The 22344-nt window shown below is 38.1% G+C and overlaps 1 protein-coding gene across 1 annotated transcript in view; it reads right to left on the bottom strand.

Moving 5' to 3' along the window:
• ANKRD46 (ankyrin repeat domain 46) overlaps positions 1 to 20174 on the bottom strand; it is a 34959-nt gene extending 14785 nt beyond the window's left edge. The window contains exon 1 of the mRNA XM_059901604.1: positions 20048 to 20174. The gene's annotated coding sequence lies outside the window, so the exon portion shown is untranslated. The remainder of the gene's footprint in view (positions 1 to 20047) is intronic.
• Positions 20175 to 22344: the final 2170 nt, after the last annotated feature.

The raw sequence follows: 22344 nt of genomic DNA, 5'->3' as shown, positions 1-22344 counted from the left end.
CTTGTGAACGGACATGGGCATACTGGAGGCTGCTTTAGAGGTGGGGAAAGCAGAAGGGAGAGAGACGTGATACAGTCTGACTGTCCTGAGAGGCGCTACTTTCAGGAGTGAACAGTACTCTACAGAGGCAGTTTCTCTACTGTCAGATGTTCAAAGAGCTTGGCTACTCCACCCAGAATGTATCTGGAGCTGGAATGCCTGGGTCTGAATCCCAATTCAGCTACTTACTAGCTATATGACTTAAGCACCCAAAAAATAACAGTTATTACTCTCCTGGGGCTGGGTACAGTCCTCAACTGTGCTCTAGCTTGCATAGAGCACTGATCCCCTGGTAACACAGCAGTTTCTAACAACTGGGTGACCTCTAGTGGGGAGTAAAGACCTCCAGGAAAGAAAAAGAGAACTGGTTCCTCCTGGCAGAAGAAAAACCACAAGAACAGTCAATAATGGGAATAGTCAAGCCCCAGAAAGTCCTCTGGTTGTTCCCCATAGCCTGGTTCTGATTCCTAAGGGACAGTGTCCATAAGGGACAGTGTCCAATGACTGGCTCAGAGGCTAACTCCCTGGGATTGTTAAAAGCAGGACTTTGGGGGTCAGATCTTAGACGGCTGGCACAGCTTAGTATTTAAAACTCTAACTCCATGCTCTGTGGCACTGCCCAGGAAACTTCATGAGGATGGAGGCACTCATCCTTTGGGACAAGGCAGTCACCCAGACCTCAGTAACAAGAGCTCCTAACGCCAAAGAGCACTTGTCTCAACCCACATAACAATAAGGAGGTTTTAGTGAAAGCTTGTGAGTCCCCAACTTGATAAGAAAGTTCTAGTTAATACTCTCTTTCCTTTATATTTTATTTTATGTTACTCTTAGGTCAATCTACACAACTTTAAGATAAGTATTCTTGATGGTTAAGAACTAATGGAGAAAATGTGTTCTATTTTAACATATACTTATTGTAACATAACTTTAAATTTGTCTTCCATACCCAATATCACCAACCATACATAATGTATTGACTTATTTTTCATTTTGAAAGGTCACTGGGAAAGGCAAGACTAAGTGCTACAAATGGTTCAAATGGACTGACAGCCTTATGCCTATATAGCAACTTTGATCAGAGATCAAAGCACCAGACAATTCAACAAAATTCAAGGGAAAAATGGCGTACCTGAAGAGATGTGCTATCAGATCTCAAGGCCTGCATTTTCTAATGTCAAAGGAAAGTACTAAAACTGAGAATGACATACAGTAAATGGAACCCCCAAATCTGGATTCACTATACTTCACTTGGTTATTCTTACCCTTTTAAAAGGATACAGTTGTTTTTAAAATATAAAATAACCTCAAAGAACCATAAAACAAGAACATCCAATGAATTCATTAAGTCCTAAATGCTTGCACTTTAGAATTACTGTTCTTAAAACCTAAGCACTGCACAGATCCACAGATATTAGGAAAGGGTAAAAAAAAAAAAAGCCCAATCTAAAAGAAATTTAGCTGTGAGCAAGTAAAAATTTTAACAATAATTTAAACCCCTTCCCAAAATATCGATAATATATTTCTTCAGTCTGTTTATCTTCAGCAGCTATACTTCTCTAATAGTGTGGTCTTAATAATTTCCAAGGCTCAGAAAAGTTAATGTGTCTAAGGCCATATTACTGTACGTGGCAGAGTGGACTTCAAATTTAGTCTATAATATTTGCAATATGCCATGCAGCTTCTATAGTTATGAAGATAACCAGGAGAAAACAGTTCATACAAAGCTTTGTTACTTGTTCAGAACCGTTCTCTAAAATTCTTGACAGACAGTCTTCCTCTAGAAGACAAAAAATGGGTCTGACCTGTCTGTGCACCCTGGCAGATTACACAGTGCTTGGCATGTTATTTCTTGAAATCTAGACATGAGAGAATCCAGTAATTCTTTGCTGAATGTACACTCAATTAAGTTCATTGTAACAGGATTTCAAAGTAACATTTTTTTTCTTATGACTAGTTCTACAGTTCATTGTAAAATTCTTAAAATAAACATGAACAAAGAGAAGAAAATAAGTTACCCATAATCCTACCAACTAGAAGTAACTATCATTAACATTTTGGTGCTATGGTCTCACAGCTTTTTTCTCTATATATTTTTTAAATTCATAATATACATACTAATGTTAAACTTTTTAAATTATACTGTGAACATGCTTCCATGTTACCAGTCTTCTATAACAATTTTTAATGGTTATGTTATATTGTATGCATGTACCATAATTTTCTTACTGAATTTCTTAGCACACTAAAACAGAATTTTCCCTATACTTTTCTAATTATTACACAGATTCAAATTCACTGACATTTTAAGCCAATCAAAATGTAGATAGTCTAAGAGAATTTTAAAATAATATTTTTGGTCAAAATTTGACTATTACAATGGGTTTTCAGGCAATGTGACACAGATGGATCTGACTATAATGTAAGGCTGGGGAACCAATTTCATTTTTTTATTGGCAAATGGTTTCACTGTGATAGCAATCTTGATGCAATGCTCGTTTTGCTCACTATAAAACTTCCAAGATCCTGGTTTACAGTTCATCTTAAACTAAGTTGGATTTAGGATCCTTATTTATCTGTTTTTTTGAAGATTGTCTTGGGTCTGAGATTCACATAGATCTTACGGGTAGGATTCCAAATTTCAACCTTTGAGGTATCTACCCAAACAAAGGCAAAAAATATGTAAATATTTACTTTGAGTTCTTAAAAAAAGGAAAAGCGTAGTCCCCCTTCTGAAAGCATGGTAGTAAGTAAACAAAAAAAGAATTGCGAATACTATCCTTTCAGGCTATCGCAGTACCATGAAGAACATTTAAAGGAGGAAGCTTATAAGTAGAACCTTCTGAACTTTACTTCCAAGGCTCAAAAATAATTAACAGAAGTCCAAAAAAGAGTAATTTTTAGATAAATCTGGACCCACCACAGATACATTTTTACTTTATATTTAAATTTGTGGAGAACACATGTTTTATGGTATTTCCAAGTCGAATCTGGTAAAATTTTTAATCTTGTGATTTCTTCAATGCCAAGCTATCAATTACTTCATAATTAAAATTTTTTTAATGCACTAAAGGGGAGGTTAATTTCAAATGTGTGAATTACAGATGCTACTTTAAGAAAGGCCAGTTCATTGTGTTTAAGTTCATATAATAATTAAAAGTAGGCTAATCGGGTATTGCTTAGGTGGTGCTCTTAGGGAACAAAGGATTTATTTATGTTTATAAATATTTATTGTTGTTTATTATTTATAATTAAGAAGGAAAAATGATTTATTTGTATGTTTGCTATTACTCTGCCAACAACTGCTTAGCAACATGTTTAACATTTATTAAGTTATTATTACTCCAGGTACTGTTTAAGGGTTTTTCCTGTAATAACTAATTTAGTCCTCATGAAAAAAACCTATATGGTAAGTACTATCGTTATCCTCATTTTATGGGTGAAAAAACTAAGTCCCTAAGTTTGTTTTCATAAGATTCTTTTTACATAATGAATTAGTTTAGCAAATCTTTTCATCAAAGGTTATATAAAGGGAAACATCAGACTAGCCCACACACTCCGAATTAACTCAGAATTATTTCATTAAAAGTAAACTTTTTAAACTGCGGAAAAACAGATAAAAACATATCTGGAAATGTTTCTTACTTTACAGGAAGCATCTGTCTAACACATATATTCTGATTAATTCTTTGCAATCATTTCACACAAAGTAAACTTTTTTAAGTGTGAGAAAAATAAAAATATTTGGAAATATTTTCCACTTTACAGGGAGTGGCTACATTCCTGGACTTGTTATTCTCAACTATTTCTTACTTGTTGGGATAGTGAGAAAACACTTGCCTAAGTTTTTATTTCTCCATCAGGAAATCAAAACACACCAAACAAGAGTTTCTGATAACATTGTCTATCTTGGATATTTTATTTTACTCTAATGCCTTTCAGTATTTTCCAAAATTTTTACTGTTTACCGTGTTTAAAATTCTTAGCAAAGAACCTCCTCCCATAGAAGTTTCCAATTTATAATCTATAATTATATAATAAAGACATTAAATAAGCACAGAGAGGTCAATGTGAAGTCTTTCATGCACATGTATTACTCTGTAATAAAGTTATCTGATTTTTTTAAAAATCAGTTTTTTCCTAGACACAGCTGTATTTTATTTACATGACCTAATGGTGCCACCTTGTGGCCTACCTGGGCTTCAAGAGCAATGTGAGCATCTAGTACTGGTATAAAACAAGAGGAGTGAGGGCCTTTGAAGTTTCCCTTTGTCCCATTTCACAGTCACTTATTATAATTCTCACTAATTTTGAAACTGTTCAGAATTGGGATGAAGTTCAATTTTCCTTAAAAAAGAAAAGTTTACCTAATATAATGTTGTATGCCAATCATATCTCAATGAAGAAAGAAAAGAAAAGAGAAGAGGTATTCCCTGGCGGTCCGGTGGTTAGGACTCAGGGCTTTCAGTGCCATGGCCCGGGTTCAATCCCTGGTTGGGGAACTAAGATCCCGCAAGCCGTGCAACACGGCCAAAAAAAAAAAAGACCAGTTTACCAAGCAAATAAATAGCATAAATATGATTCCAGGCCTTTTAAAAAATCTAAACCTCATTAAACCCACCTTATCAGACTTCATTTATACAGAATTGTTAAAGTGCTACAATGATGACTTTCTTATTCATTTCTTTGGTGTTATTTTAAAATATAGGAATTACAACTTTTGTAAATTATTCCTTATTTCCTAAATAGTTCACAAAATTTAACCAGACTTCATCTCAAATAATTTGAAAGCACAAGACTGTGTTCTTAGGAGAAACTTAAGTATTTCTATGAAATTTTTACAGCTGAAGGGCCATCCAGGATCATCTAACCTAGATCATCTAACCCAATCTCCCTGTTTTACAAATAAGGATACTGAGAACCAGAGAGGCTGTAACTTTACAGGCCAACCCTCACCTCTAAGGTTCTAGCCCTATTCATGATCTATGGTAGAAATATAAGGTACATCATCTTCAACATAATAGGTTTTCACAGTTCTCCCATAATCTGTTCCCATTCATGCTCTGAATTATGTGCTAGATGGAAGCTAGCATGTATTGCATCCTTAATATAAAACACCCGTTCTAGGGACACAGGACCCTCCCTAAGCTACACAACCCAAGAGAGGACCTAGTGGACTTTGAGGTATGGTCTGACTGCTGGTAAGGCTATGCAAATCATTCTAGTCTAGAGCTCCATGATGTTTACACTTATGGCCTAGGTAGACCCTTAAAAATCAGGAACTCCTTACACATCATCATTAGACCCAAATCCTACTCCACTCATTCCAACCTCTAGGGAACCTGGTAAATAATAAGAATACGCAATGAAAAAATGACTAAAGACAGGCCTATGGGGCTAACTTAGCCAAACCTTCAAAAATGGCATGTTTATGTACAGATACCACATGGGGTAGTAATTTCCTCTTTCTCCCCACTGGAAATAAGAATTAAGGATGAGACCTTTGGTAGGAAGTGAGTACAGAGTTTTAATAAGAAAGTTGAGGAGTGTCTGAGTCTTTAAAGGGAGCCTTTGGTTCTTTTCCTGCTGTCTCTCCTTTGGACTGTGGCTAACCTATTTCGGGAGGCATCTTTTGATACCCTGAGAAAAGAAAGTAGTGAGTTATATGCTTAGAAATGGCTCTAGGTTCAAGAAAGAGAAATAGGGATTTTTTTTTTCCACTAGGTTTTTTCTGTTTTTTTAGCCCAGCTTACAAGGATAAAAATAAGTATAGGATTACAAGCAGAAGCTATATTTTTTGGCTGGAGTTTTCCCCATGCTGCCACTTAGGAACCTAAGATGTGGGGCAAGAAATGGGAAATGCCAGGATTGTAAAGTGGAACTGAATCAGCAGTCCTGGTAGCTTCTTTAGTAGAACAGCAGTTCTGAATAGAGGGACAATGAACCGCAGGAATCCTCTTTCTGACTGAGACCTGGCTCCCACACATTGGGTCTGTGAGTTGGCTCAGTTTACTTAGGTCTGGTGTAATCAGGTTCTAGGGTATCTTTCAGAAACGGGAATAGGGGCTGGCAAATCCCTGTATCAGTTTCCCATGGAACTATTTTTATAGACTGCCCAAAGACCTACCAGGCCATTGTGACCAATATGGGAAAGAGTGGTCAGTGATTAAGGTCTCACGTTTTAATAGATACATGGCTCTTCCAGATGTACTGAAATGTCTTCTCAGCAGAGTTTTTTTCTTAACATTGTCAATTAAAATTGTTTGCTAAATTTAGCAAATACAAACCTCATTTTCCTTCTGGTCCTTATTTTCAGTCTCTTAAAACGATTTAGTATTTTGTCATTTGGTCTGTGACAAATACTGAAGAGACTGGGAATAATATGGTAAATGTCTTCATTTCAAAATTTTTTTTTCTGTATGAACTGTAGATAGTGTCATGATGTACTATAAAACTGTTAGGAAGAGTCTTTTTTTTTTAAGTTTGAACAATTGCTACTTTGAACATTTGTCCTTGTACTCAAGAGAACTGCACTGTCAAGCAAAGATAATTATGATAGGAAAATTATTCTTTAAAATACTATGAAAAGATAATTACTTCATGGTCTTCACATAATAGATGGGAGGATAAATTTCTTATATTTAGATAAATGAAACAAATTACATTCTCAGAATTCACAAGCTTTGGATTTGGGAAAATGATCTAGGAAATGAAACGTTTAGCATTTTAAACTGCAGAAAAGCATTAAGAACAGATACAAAAACAAACTAAAGGCAAACTTCTGAGTTCAAAGTAACTATTAAATTTACTGATATTCTAGCACATCACCCCCAGTAATACAAATACAAATAAACCTAAAATTTTTTACAGTATATACTGTCTTTTCATACCACTTTCCTTCTATCTTCTCTGGCCCAAATTTTAGTTTTTAATTATATTTTACTGGATGGTTTCCTGTGTGTAACTTATCACTTAAAAAAGATTAACCCAAGAGTTCCTCAAATTTCTCAATGTCAAATACCTTTATCTCCACTTCACTTCAGTCTCCCTTCCTTGGACTTTGTCCTCTGGAACTTGGTTCCACCACCCAGATCCTAACCCCGAACTCTCTCTTAGGACAACTATCTCTGGATTATCTTTTACCCTTTCTACTCTATCACACCTTATAAAATGTCTCCCATTTACATCTCTCAACCTCTTCTTTAGCCCCCTTTTGGCTACCTGGAGCAGAAAGAAATGTCTGTACAACTGTCCATCTCTTCAGCCAGCTTCTGGTTCCTTTTAAGGTTCACTCACTTCTAAGGTTCACTCCCACTTCCACCAGGGAAGAAGGTGCCTTCCCCATCCAGAGGACCATGACATATAGAAGCAAGGACAATGTGTATAAGTGTAAGGTCAGAGGGGAAGGCCTAAGGGGACTGACAACTGGATAAAAGACTAAAAAATAACTTCCTGAAAAAATGAAGAATTCTATCAAATTTCAGTGTCAGGGTTCTGCTAACCCAAAGGTACCACTTCCCTCTCAATCTAGGTAAGGTTGAAGCTAGAAAAATGACCAGTTAGGTGCTCATAAGCTATAAACAGTAAAGGCAGACCTAAAGACTTGAATCAAGAGATTTTTGCTCTGTGAACTTATCAAGAACTATTCTTTATGATAGGCACTGAGGACTACATATTAATCAAAAGATTTGCATCTTAGGTCCTAACTCTGCCACTTTCTAGGGTACGATCTTAACCAGTCAGTCTCTAAGAGCCTTGGTTTCCTCATTTGTAACATTGGGATAATAATATCTGCCGTATCTCCTTCACAGTGTTTTTCTACAAAAGGACTTTGAAAACTATAATGCAATATATAAATATACTATGCTAGATTTTTTGCTTAGTTTCCTAGTGAAAGTTCCCCTTAAAGAAGTTCAGCCTGAATTAAGGGTAAAAGTATTTCCACATCTTGGTAACAACAGGTAAAAAGATTTCTGCCCCGCAGGAGCTCAGGGGCAATGACAGGAGCAACTCTTAAGAGTCGGGTGCTCTGAAAGGGCAGAGTGAGCAGAGAAATCGAAAGAGATAGTAACAGTACTGTACATTGGAACGTGAGTACACAGGGCAGTTCTATACAGAGACCCATCTGGATATCTTGCCTTCACTTCCGCATCACATCTAACACCCAACACTCCACACACACACCCCCCCAACAAAAACACTTTCAAATTTCTGTCAGTGGTAGAGTTTTTCTTGGGGTGTGTGTGTGTGTGTGTGTGTGTGTGTGTGCGCACGTAGATATGATGTTGAGGTGAAGGCAAGATATCCAGATGGGACTCTAGTAAACCACGCTTCTAATCACCATCCTTGATGCCTTCTTTTCTCCTGACACTGAATCACACACAAAGTCCTGTCAACTCTTCTTTCGTTGTCTCTCAAATTCTTTTTCCTTTCCATTTATACTATTTCCACTCTTACTTTGGGTTCTGACAAACAACCTTATATGCGAAGTTTTCCAATGCTTTCCCAATTGGTCTCTCAGTCTCGTTCTCTCCCCTATCACCCCCATCCCAGTCAATCTACATTAGGTTGCCATGTTCATTTTCTCATTTCATTCTTTGTGAACATCATTTCCAAGCTAAAAAAAACTCTTTAGTGGTTCCCATGGTCCAAGTATGACCTTTTATCTAGCCTACTCCGATAAACTCCTAACCGTTCTCCACTTACACCTTCACCCCTCTACAATTCATTTTCCACATGTAAACAAAATCTTTCAAAAACACAAATCATTTCATGTCATTCCTCTGCTTTAAATAAGTCGATGGTAACCCAACACATTTAAGATAACATTTAAAACCCTTACCATGGCCTACAAAAGCCCTGAATGATTTCGCTCCTGCCTACCTCCCCAATTTTAGCTTTCACCATCCTCCCCCCACCCCGTCTTGCTCTCTATACTCTAGCCCCGCCTGCCTCCTTCATGCTCCCTGAAGCTCTTTTCTACCTTAGGGCCTTTGCACTTACTCTCCCCTCTACTGGAATGTACTTCCTCTGGATAGATCTTCACTTAACTGGCTCATTCTCAACACTCAGGTCTCAGCTCAAATGTACTTATCCCCACAACTTACTTCTCACATCACCGTTTACTTCATTCCTGTTCTTACCACAATCTATAATTTTATTATTTGCTTATTTGGTTAATCATTTCCTGTATATCTCCATTTGAAAATAAGTTGAGGGCAGGAGCTTGCCTGTCTTGATAACATGATCCACAGTGTCTAGCAGTGCCTACTGCAAACTAAGTGCTCATTTCATACTTTTTTGGTTAAATGAAATGTATGGTACAAATGTAATGTAAAGTATGCATTCAAACATACTTTCAGTGGAGTATGGAAATTAGCATACATAACGCCTAAATGGTGACAACAGGAATGAAGACAACCATTGAAGGTGGCCACAGACTATAACTACACTAAAAAGATAAACAACAAGGTCCTACTGCATAGCACAGGGAACTATATTCAGTATACTATGATAAATCATAATGGAAAAGAATATGAAAAAGAATGTATATATATGTGTATAACTGAATCACTCTGCTGTACACCAGAAACTAACACAACATTGTAATCAACTATACTTCAATAAAATAAAATTTCTTAAAAAGTTACATGAAACACCAAAAAAAAAAAAAGAGAGAGATAGTGACTCTTCATCAACATGGTGAAACTGACCTTTGTTAATCTTCTAGGTAAAAATAGTAAAATGTTGTTTTACTTTGTCTACTACTGATTTCAAATAAAGCTGAAAAACTTTCAAAAAAAAAACCTCACACACACACAGAAAAAGGGAAACCATGTTCATATGACTACTTCTTGAAAGTCTTTTGATGTCTAAGAAGTAGGAATTACTTAGAAATAATAAACCAATATTTGTTACCTCCTTCCATAGCAGGCACATGTTAGCTAGAAATGAAATATTAAAGCAAAATGAAAGTATGGATATTTCAATACTTATTTTATATAATATGGAAACATTAGCATTAATACTGGTTATTCTATTTTTTAAAATTCAGAATTCATGTTTTAACAAGTAAAATTTAATGTTCAATATACCTCAAAAACATTAATAACATTTCAGAGTATCAAATAAAAATATAAACTGATAAAAACATAAATGGGCATACACTATCATCCTAATACAAATCAGCAGAAAAATAAAGTGAAATATTATCTAAAAATAAACCACATGAAGTGATAAAAAAGGCAAGAATCCCAAAAAATTGAAAACGAAAACTGAATTTGATTTTTTGTGACAGCATAATTTTACAAATGCATTACTAGCAATGCAAATGAGTTGTGAGCAAATTTTTGTGCAAATTTTTCCAGCTGCTGAAAAATCTATGTTAACTGGAGGCAACATAACAGTAATATAATTCCACATCTTCTGATTCCATCTTCAAATCGTTTGATCTCTTCTTTAAGGTCCCTCTCTTCTTTTAATTACTTCTTTATTTTTGCAGAAACTGCAATCTTATTATTGCTAATGAGCTTTTAGCTGTGTCAGAGAAAACATTTCCAATTTGTCATCTCTTAATTTCATCAGGGATATCTCAATCAATTTCAGTACTCTCAATTTTAAATTTTGCTTATTTGGAAAGTTTCTGAATTAGTTAGGATTATTTTTACAACAGAAGATTGATTTGACAATTTTCTTTCTCCTCTTGAGATAATGGAAATACAGAAGAGAAATTTTTTTAAAACACATGTAGCACCATTCAGTTTGAAATTAGAACATGTAATTCCCTGGCAATGTCCCAAGGCATATATACATAAGGTTTTAAAAAATATCCCCAAACCCCACAAAGATATATCTTCAAAAATACTTTAAAATAGCACTAAATACGAGAACACCAGACTGCTGAGAACCAGTGTTGCAGTTATTAATGCTAGGTACCATACATTTAAATTTTAAATAGCCTTATATGGTCATAGCTATGTACTGGACAATGTGGCTCTAACATGTAACAAATTTCTGTTTATGTGTATCTCTATTGTGTTCCCACAGTCTATGAGACATATATGTGTCAAAACCACACTGTCTTAATTACTCTGGCTATATAATAGTTTTTGGTATCTTGTATGGCAAGTCTCCCAAATTTGTTCTGCAAAGTAACAATTATTTGCCATTCCCTATTCCACCTGAATGTTAGGATTACTAACAAATGTTATTTTGACATACATGCTAATAATTTTTCTTAAAGTCTAAAATTATCCAGAAATTTTATTCTGAGTCCACTATAACCACGACAGAACATTCCATTTCGTGATTGTTGTCTAGAGTTTAATTTTACCTTTAAAAAAAAAAAACATATTTTTAAAAGAATGGTTAACTAAATTATCAACATTTTATCAATCAGACCACTCTTTTTAAAAAAATCCCATGCCTGTAGAGTCACTCTTCTGACTGAAGTTCATCCTTCAGTCCTTTAATGAGGATCCGTGAGTAGTAAACTCTTTCAGTCTTTGGAAATTTTAAAGTGACTCTGAGTTTATTTTTGAATGATAGTTCATGTGATTACAAGGTTGTAGCTGACGGTTACTTTCCCTCAGCACTTTGAGGCTATCACTCCACTGCTTCCTGGGATCCATTATTGCTAGGAGATGTCCGCTTTAGTTTAATTGTTGCACAAGAAAAGACTTTTTTCTTTTTCTTTATTTGGTTTAAGAGTTTTCACTTTATCCTTAATGTTCTACAGTTTCACTGGGATCTATTTAGGAGGATTTACTTATTCTGTTTGGAATTCTGAGTGTATTTATAATCTAAGGACCATGTCTTTCTTCAATTCTGGAGAATTCTCACTTATTATCTCTTCAAATATTGCTTTTCAGCCATATCTTCCTACTAGATATATGTTGGAAACTCAATTTATGCTTTTCTTAAAAAAAAAAACCAAAACTCTTCTGTGCTACATTCTAGGTACAGTTCTCAGCACTACCTTCTAATTCACTTATCCTCTCTGGCTGGATTGAGTCTAAAAGTTTATCACACATGAAAAAAACCCTCAACTACTGTGCTTTTCTAAGAGTTCTAATTTTGTCTTCATATCCATCTGCTTGTTACTTTTCATTTCATAATTTACTGTTCATTTTTAATAAACGCAAGTCCTTTTTCTACATGAGCATAACGACAATTGAAGGTCTTTGTTGGAGCAACAAAGATATACTATATAGCAGAGGGAATTATAGCCATTATCTTGTAATAACCTATACTGGAGTATAACAGGCAAAAATACTGAATCACTATGCCGTACACCTGAAACTAATACATTTTAAAGCAACTATACTTCAATTAAAAAAAAAAAAGAAAAAAAAACTTTGTTGGATGGTTTCCTAAAATCATTTACATCAGGACTGAATTTGTGTTCCAACTCTAACGCCGTTAGATGGATTTTTCTTTGCACTGGATCTTTTTTCATTTGTTTTGGAATTTTTGCTGCAAGCTTATTTTGGGAGAAGGGTTTGTTCATTTTTGCTCTCCATTCCTCCTCCCCCATGCTTACGCCTCCATACAGTTGCCTCCAGCTGGCCACCTGACAACGAAGTCCAGAACCAGGTCTTGTATAATTGGCCAAAACTGTTTTTCATTCCCTCAGAGGCCCAGTGCCACTGTAGTGGATATAACAGGTTGCCTATCATTTCTACCATTTTCTGTCCATTAGTACCCAACACTATTACTCTTGGTTGTCTGTATGTATGTTTTGAAGGGATCAGCTTGGATTTTAAGCTATGTAACATATTACATTCTTCTAGCTGTGGTGGTTTATTTAGAAGTAGACATATTTCAGTCCAATAAGACCCTTTACTTGGAATGCTAAAAGTGATATATTCTTTTTTTCTGATAATATGGTGCAAACATGACATCCAAAATTGCTTTAGTCATTTTGAGATATATTTCAGAAGGGACACAGAGACAGAGAGACAGAGAGAGAGAGAGAAACAGAGCTAGAGAGGTAGAGAGACAGAGAAAGAGAAGGGAAGTATACAGGGTATGGCAGACAGAAAATCAGCAATGCCTTGATTAAACCTCACATGAAGCTCATACTAGCTCTGGACTTTTCAAATACAGGCATCAGTAAAGTCCCTTTTTTACTGACAGTTTAAATTAGGTTTTCTGTTACTTAGAACCAAATATTTAAACGACAAAGAACCTAGAGTAATCATTACCACTTGATTCCTACTGCCATATGCTTCTGCCACTGCTTTCTAAGAAGGAAAAGAAATATTGCTTGTGTTACATGTTTCAGCAAAAGACAAAGGTCAAAGGAAGGGTTGGGTGTAATGATATCTAACTCTCTTCAAGAAGGAGTTGAATTAAGGTCAAAGAAATCTCATGTTTAAATGGAACAAATAGCACAGGAGGTTGGAAGTAGACTGAAAGCTGGGTAAACTCTAGGAGCTCACCAAGGAGAAAACTTGAAGAACAAGTTGAATGGATACTCTGAATAAATAAGTGAGATAAAAATAAGCTCACTGTGGGGAAAACACTTACAGACAATACCAGTGTTTGTTTTGGCTGCCCTGGGTCTTCGTTGCTGCGTGGGCTTTCTCTAGTTGCGGCTAGCGGGGGCTACTCTTCCTTGTGGTGTGTGGGCTTCTCACTGCGGTGGCTTCTCTTGTTGTGGAGCATGGGCTCTAGGCATGCAGGCTTTGGTAGTTGCAGCACGCGGGCTCAGTAGTTGCGGCACGTGGACCCTAGAGTGCAGGCTCAGTAGTTGTGGCACACGGGCTTATTTGCTCCGCGTCACGTGGGATCTTCCCGGAACAGGGATCAAACCCAGGTCCCCTGCATTGGTAGGCGGATTCTTAACCACTGCGCCACCAGGGAAGGCCCAGTGTTTGTTTTGTTTTTGAGAAAAACAACCAACAGGCAAAACATAGCCCCAAATGGGGAAGTGGCAGAAAGAGATTTAAATGAAAGAAGCCGTGCCTTTTGGCTCTTGGAAAAAACTGATACTGGGACTAAAAATGCCACCAAAGTTAGAACGCCTAGATAAACTGTCTGACAATGTCACACTCAGGACATTTTAAACAAATTTAAATTAGGCTAAAGGAAAAAAAGACACTATAATATAATAAAATACAGGGTTTTTGGCTAGTTTTAATATACTTAGTTTAAAAAGTAAAACAGCAGAGTATCTAATCTCATAAAGGCCCCATGTGGGAAAGACAGCTAAATAAACCATTTGTGTTCTTGCATTTGTTTCTGACTGACTTGGCACCATCCCTAAATAACAATGTGCACGTATCTTTTAATTGACTATATTCAGAAATGTGTTAAAAGTAGTACTTACTGGATAGCTTACTGAATACACAGAATTATCAGTATTTCGTTGGCTTATGTGTGTTTATGGCCACATGACCAAGAGCTAGGGACAAAACAAATCATCTATTTTTTATCAAATGGGTGTATGTCTATTGTTTATTGAACATATTTTAGTCTTAGAATTGTTTAGTTTCTCTAATAATTACTGGCAAGTCAGAAGCTAAATTATTTAAGGTTTGTAAACACTGCAGTGAACAAAGAGGTCTAGAAAAACTGAAGAGCGCTAAAAAAAAAACGGACAAGTTCTTCTTCAAGTTCTATACTTCTGGGTATATATCCAAAGGAAATGAAATCTTATCTCGAAGAGATACCTGCATGTTCACTGCAGCATTATTCACAATAGCCATTATGGAAACAACCTAAGTGTCCACTGACAGATGAACGGATAAAGAAGATATGGTATATATACACAATGGAATATTATTCAGCCATAAAAAAGAAAAAGGAAATCCTGTCATTTGCAACAACATAAATGAACCTGGAGGACACCATGCTAAGTGAAGTTAAGTCAGACACAGAAAGACAAATACTGAATGATCTCACTTACATGTGGAATCTAAAAAAGTCAAACTTATAGAACCAGAGAGTAGAACAGTGGTTGCCAGGGGCTGGGGGAGGGGGAAATGGAAAGATGTTGGTCAAAAGGTACAAACTTTCAGTTATAAGATGAATAAGTCCTGAAGAGCTAACGTTCAGCATGGTGACTATAGCTAATAATACTGTCCTGTATACTTGAAATTTTCTGAGCAGATCTTAAGTGTTCTCATTATACACAAACATACACTCAAAGGTAACCATGTGAGGTGATGGATGTATTAATTAACTTGATTGGGGTAATCACTTCACAGTATATAAGAATATTAAATCATCACATTGTACACCTTTAAAAAACCACACTGCATGAACACTATATACAATTTGTATTTGTCAATAATATTTCAGTGAAGCTGGAAAAAAAGGAAAAAGGACAAGCATCTATTTAATTTGGAAATTAGCTATTCCTTTGTCTCTGATTTTATTTATACATTATTATATATATTTATATATAAAGTTTAAATTGATCATTCTTATGTCTGAATGCTGGTTTGGAACAAAAGGATTTTATTACAAAGATCTAAACCGTAAACCTAAGCAATAATACTGAAAATAATTTTAAATAGGTAAATCTTTTTCAAACACCACAATACAATCCTTTACAGAACACCTACACAAAATCCAATTCTCTATTTTCCTTGTAAGCAATCTAGAAAAAGTCTTTAGTAGAATGGTACGGAACAAATTTGGTAGAACAAATTCAATAGTATAGTGATAATCTCAAAAGTTCTTCCATTTTTAAAGGATGAATAACAAAAGAAAGTCAACATAGAGTTAATGAAAAATTCTGCACTGTAAGAAGTTCATTAGCTCTACACAGAGATAAGCAAACCACCAAAGACCATTTACTAGAAAAAAAAAAAAAGAAAGAAAAACACTGGATTAGGAATATACAAAAAAATTAAGAACTCAGGGTATGGAATAAAAAAAAGTACCAAATGAAAATTGGGATAAAAAAAGACTATGAATTTGATAAAAACATAAAAGAAAATTTAAAATCCAAATTGTAAACAGTAAGGAACAGAACAACTATTACAGAAAATCAAATCAGCTTCTAACTTAAGAAGCTCTGCAAAAGAAAAGTTACAAAGGACGTGTGAAATGATTATGACAACTAGACAGCAGAGTCAGCCCATGAAAAATTGCCAGAGGAAAAAACAAGAACAAAAGACAAACTTAAGAAAGTACTTCCCTCAACTTAAAAAAAGATTTCCATCTGTAGACTGAAGGATGCATCATCTTCCAGATAAAATTAATGGATTACAAAAAAAATCAGTAGATATAACCCTAAACTTCAAAATATTTTATTTAATCACTTTAATTCTTTACAATGCATTAGAGGGCTGTACTTGCTATGAAAAAGGCACATACCAAGACCATGGAAAGAGTTTATATTCACAGTAAAGACGGTGTAAATCTGGTATATACTGTATACTTTATAGATTATTTTGTATTTGGGCATTAATTTACTGAGGGCAGAAACAAGAACCTAAACTCATGTCTTTAGATAAAAAGATAGCATACTTCAAAACAAATCCTGGTTCTCAATTTTTTTGTGCATGTACTTTGTTTTAAATGCACAGTTCGTAGCACCTCTAAGTTAATTTTAACTTAAGGTAAGAACAAAGGCAAGTGACAAAGGAATACTTTCCACCAAAGTGCTTTTATGAGCTCTAACATGAATTATGTAAAAAGGACAAGCTTCGCTGTGTATTGGTTTTGGAGGTTAATAATACATTATCATCATCATCAGTAGTAGTATAGTTATTTTATTTCCACCAGTCACTGATAAAATAATCCAAGTCTGACTGCTAAGTAGCTGAAGCTGGAAATAAAATTATTAACTGTGGAGATACTACAGTGCTTTCAAATAATTTATATATGAAAAATTTACAGCTAACCTCCTCTAAAGAGCTGTCCATACTTGCAAACTCCAATCCCTCTCCCCCTATTCTCTCCTTAAACCACAACAATCAGATTTTCTCCCCACTCCTTAAAATGCTCTTGCACTGTCACCAATGAAATTCACATTGCTAACTCCAACGCTCATTTCACAGTCCTCATCTTACCTGACTCATCAAATCAAAGACTTCTCCTTCTCAGTCTCCTTTGTGGTTCCAACCTCTGAATGTGGAAAGTCCCAGAGCTCAGCCCTCATTTCTTTAGACCAGATCTCAAATAATCTCTTGGCTTTAAATACTATCTATTTGCTAATGACTCCCAAATTTCTGTTTAGAGGCAGGACTTTTCCACTGAACTCCAGCCTCATAAAACCCCACCTCATGTCAGGCATCTCAAACCTGACATGTCTAAAACTGAACCCTTGATTCCTGCTCTACCCGTCTCCCCATCCCTCTCAATCCTCAAGTCTTCCCCATGTCAGTAAAGGGCAACTCCATCCTTCCACTAGCTCAAGCCAAAGGCTTTGCTGTCATTCTTCACTCTTTTACTCTCACACCCCACATCCAATCCATCAGCAAATCCTGCTAGCCATACCTAGAACATGACTGCTTCTTACTACTCTACTGCTACCACCTGGTCTAAACCCCATCGTCTCTCGTTCCAATACTGACCCAACCTCCCAAGTGGGCTCCCTGCTTCCATCCTTGCTCCTACCGTCCATTCTGAACACAGGCACCAGAGTGATCCGTTACACCAGGGGTCCCCACAACCCCTGGGCCACACAGCAGGAGGTGAGCAGTGGCCGAGCAAGCGAAGCTTCATCTGTATTTACAGCCGCTCCCCACTGCTTGCATTACTGCCTGAGCTCCGCCTCCTGTCAGATCAGCGGCGGTAGTGAGTGGTATAATTATTTCATTATATATTACAATATAATAATAATATAAATATAGTGCACAATAAATGTAATGCGCTTGAATCATCCCCAAACCATCCCCCCCACCACCACCCCCATCCGTGGAAAAACCGTCTTCCACAAAACTGGTCCCTGGTGCCAGAAAGGTTGGGGAACGCTGCTTTACACCCATTAAGCCAGATCCCCTCACTCCTCTGCTCAGAGCCTTCCAACCACCTCCCTCTGCACTCAGAGAAAAGGCCATAGTCTTTACCAGGACGGGTTAGTTCTCAGACCCCACCTTGCCCTCCCTTCCTCTGCTCAAACCCACTGGCCTTCTTGCTTGTCCTCCAACAAGCCTGGTGGTTTCTGGGCTTGTGCCTCTGCCTGGTGCACGTGACCCCTACACAGCTGCACGGCTGTCCCCAACTCCTTCAGGTTTGGCTCAAGAGCCTTCTCCATGAAGCCGTTCCTTGCTCCTTCTCTGGCGCTCCCTAGCCCTCTTCACTGCTTTGTTTTTCTTCTAAGCAACTGTTACCATCTGACTGGATATATTTTAATTTTTATAAAGTATTTAATTTACTGTCTCCATCCCCACCTTCCTCCAGTGGAATGTTAGCTCCCGGAGAACAAGAATGCTGTTTTCTTTTGTTCCTCTTGCATCCCCAGTGCTTAGAACACTGCTTGGCCCTGGGAGGCACTCAGTGTACATTTGCTACAGGAATGCTGAATAGGCAAACTCTGAAATCCTGATAAGGCTAAGTGACTTAGGACACTACAGTATCTAACTTCTTTCCACAAAAGGAAATACCACTTCCCTTCTAACATTGACAGAAACTGGAAATTCTTTCTCTTCCATGTAGTAACACAATTTGCCCTAAATTACATGCCCCAAACCTCTTAATTCCTTTTTACTTCAGTCTTTCCTACATCCTCTAAAATATTAACTTTCTGTCATCGAAAAATCTTTCATTTCCCTTCTACACTACTGTACATAATATTGCAAAGGCAAAGTGAACTCACTAAAAATGCTATCAAAATGCAAATAATAAAGAAAAGCAATGAAGCTCATTAACAACCAAATAAACCCAACTCTACTTCAAATCAGAGTGGTGAGGGCCCTAGTTCATGCTTAACTTTATTATCACTACACTCCTTAATGAGCAAACATTTTTCTCATTAAACTCCTTTTAAACTAAAAATAAGTTGGTACAGGACTCTTGCATTTAGCCATGAAAATTAAACCTGAGAGAAATCAGTTCAAGCTACAAGTCAAATTAATAAACAAATAAAAGTCTTAGGGAACTGTCTGGATAGGTAACAAGTAGGAGCATTGGAGTGAGGGCGATGAGGTTGAAATCCCAGCTCACCCTTTACTAGCTGTCTGACCTCGGACAAGTAAATTCAGACTCTGTTCCTCAGTTTCCTTATCTGTAAAATGGAAACGGTACCTCCTACGGTTGCTACAAGGATTAAATAAAGGTACTAGGTTTTTAAGCACCCAGCACAATGACATATAGTAAGCACTGAAGAGAGCTATTACTATGATTCCTACATCACTGATAATACAGCTCTTTAAGCTAGGAGCTCCTTGGTACCACCGTCATTTTTTAAAGAGTGAGAAGGGTTACTATTCAATGGTATATTTTTTTTACCTCGTTATGTTCTGTAGCCAATTCTGAACACTGGGGACCTTTCTGAAGAATAAACGTGTTTTTCTAGAGGCAGAGCACTGTACTGGAAGACAATCTGCTTCCAGCACTGCATGTGAATAAGAGGCAATGCTGTCTTTTAACCCGGGCACCCGGGGTCGTGTGCCATCGGGACAGTCCACTAACCTCTCAGCAGCTTCTGTTTACGCCTAGACGGCGTTTACTAGGCGGGCGCCTAGTAAACGGCCACGTACTATCTGTGCCAACGCCAAGACACAGAGCACCTTTTCGGGCCCGACGCCGAGAAGCCGGCCGCGGGGTTCGGCTCGGACCTCCTACCGTGCGAAGCCCAGCGAGCACGCCCGCCCCAGCCCCGCCCGCCGCGGCCGACCGCGCAGCCTTTACCCACAAAACCCCCAGAACCCTCGCAGGCCCTCCCAGCTCTCGCGAGCGGCCCAGACCCGCGAGGAAGCCACCCGTCGCAGCACCACCGGTCTGGTTCCCTGCGGCCAGGCCCCGGGCCGAGGCTTTCCAGTGCTTCGGGGCTGGCGGGAGAGGTGTCAGTGGCTTCCGTCCGGAGGCCGCTCGCGGGCCGAGGCCCAGGTACCTTTGAGTCGGCCGAGCAGCGGCGACAACAGCCGCACCTTCCCCGCGGCGGCGGCGACGGCGGCAGAGGCTGCAGCGCCAGGCGGAGAGGTAGGGCTGGCCACTGAGATGAGCGGGGACCCCAGCTGGCCAGAGCGGCCTCACTGCGCCGCGGCTGGTGCTCCCCCTGGAGGCGGGCTGCCCGCACGGCGGCTCTGCCGGCTCTGAATCAGAAACTCAGTGATTCCGCTGTGAACTAGGCAAAGTACCAAAACTGCGACGGGGGAGAAGAGAAAGACAACCGAAAGAGGTTTCATCGATTTGAGTCCAGGAGCATTTTGCATTTTTCACGTCTTTTTCTAAAGAAACATCCCACCCCTAAGCTAAATGAAGGCCTCAAAGGCAAGGACAGTTTTACCAAGAGCTGTAGGCATCAATTAATAGTTGCTGGCCTAATTTAGGTAAGTCTTCTCTATAATCCAAATTGATGTATTAGTAATAGCAACTATCGACTGGCTGCTCTAATTCTAAAATATGACCCTGAGCTTTTTTCTAAAAGCGTTTGAATACTTGCATCCCACTTTTTAGGATTCCCAGACGAAATGCAACACGTGTCCAGCCCAAACTATAAAGGTGGCAGGTCGTGGGAAGTTCATTTACTGGAAACTTTTTTTTTTTTTTTCGGTTTACCAACAACTCCAGTCCTACAGCCAAGAAGACTTGCCCTGCACAGTGATCCTCCCTTCCCTGAATTCTAGCATACTCGCTCAGCCAAGCCACCCTCTAGGGGATCTCAAGCCCTTCCATTCAATGGCTATTACTCAGTCTAACAGTTTGTTCCTGGAAATGTCATGTAAATGTTTAGGATTATTGTCAAATTTGAGAAAACCTCTATCAAATATCTTTCACATAAGAATAAGATTTCAGGGACTTCCCTGGTGGCACAGTGGTTAAGAATCCGCCTGCCAATTCAGGTGACACGGGTTCGAGCCCTGGTCCGGGAAGATCCCGCATGCCACAGAACAACTAAGCCCGTGCGCCACAACTACTGAGCCTGCGCTCTAGAGCCTGTGAGCCACAACTACTGAAGGACGTGCACCACAACAAAGAGTAGCCCCTGCTTGCCGCAACTAGAGAAAGCCCACGCGCAGCAACAAAGACCCAACGCAGCCAAAAATAAATAAATTAATTAAAAACAAAAGATTTCAGGCATTTCACATTTTCTTGTGCAGTGACTAATCATAAATATTAAATACTCTTTGAATTGATGACATTTATTAACCAGTTTGTCATTGATGTCCTCCTTGAGGTTGTGTGTTAAGTGTATATCTTCCTTGATGCCTGTAAATTGTGTCAAATCAGCAAAGAATTTCAGCCTTCTCCCAGTGTATTCATACAGCTCCCTCCTTTTCATTAATTGGTTTATCAAACAATTCATTACTGTTCATTACTTCTGTTCAAATGAATTTCTCCACCTTCATGAACTACTGCTTTTGTTTGATCTGAAAAAGTGTAGAGACCGTTAAGTGTAAGCAGTGCTGCTTTCCTTCTGGAGGCTCTGAGAATCCGTTTCCTTGCCTTCTCCAGCTTCTAGAGGTCACCTACAATCCTTGGCTCATGGCCCCTTCCTCCATGTTCAAAATCAGCAGCTTAGCATCTTTTCAGCTCTCTGACCTCTGCTTCCAACCTTGCATCTTCTCTAACTTTGACCCTCCTGCCTCTTTATAAGGACCCTTGGATTATGTTGGGCACATCTGGATAATCCAGAACAGTCCCTCCATTTCAAGGTCTTTAATTTTAATCACATCTGCAAAGTCCTTTTTACCATGCAGGTTAACATAGTCAAAGATTCTGGGGATTAGGACATGGACACCTTTGGGGGAATGTTATTCAGTCCACCGCAAGGGCCCTGAAGCTTAAACTCCATTTCCTTCAGGTAAATCTACCTTTTCTTCCTCATTACCAAAATCTGTTTGGTCCTGAGTTCTGACTGTGAGAGTTCCAACAGGGAGGAATACCTGTAATTATAACTGGGATAAGTGTTATGAAGTAAAAGAAGAGAGATGTTATATGAAGGCAAACAGTCCAGGACCTAATTTAGATGGAAGGGCAACAATGCCTTTGAATAAGTGATATTTAACTGAGATACAAAGGATGAGGAATTAATTATACAACAAACAGGGGGAGTGTTTCAGACAGAGGGGACAGCATGTGTGGCCTGGGAATAATGATGTCAGAAGGTCAGTGTGGCTGAATTGTGCCCCTGCCATCAAATCCTCAGCACCACCACAATGAGTGGCACATAATTGGTACTCAAGA

Source organism: Balaenoptera ricei, chromosome 17 (assembly GCF_028023285.1).
Source record: "Balaenoptera ricei isolate mBalRic1 chromosome 17, mBalRic1.hap2, whole genome shotgun sequence".
NCBI lineage: Eukaryota > Metazoa > Chordata > Mammalia > Artiodactyla > Balaenopteridae > Balaenoptera > Balaenoptera ricei.
This window is presented reverse-complemented; position numbering and strand designations above follow the sequence as displayed.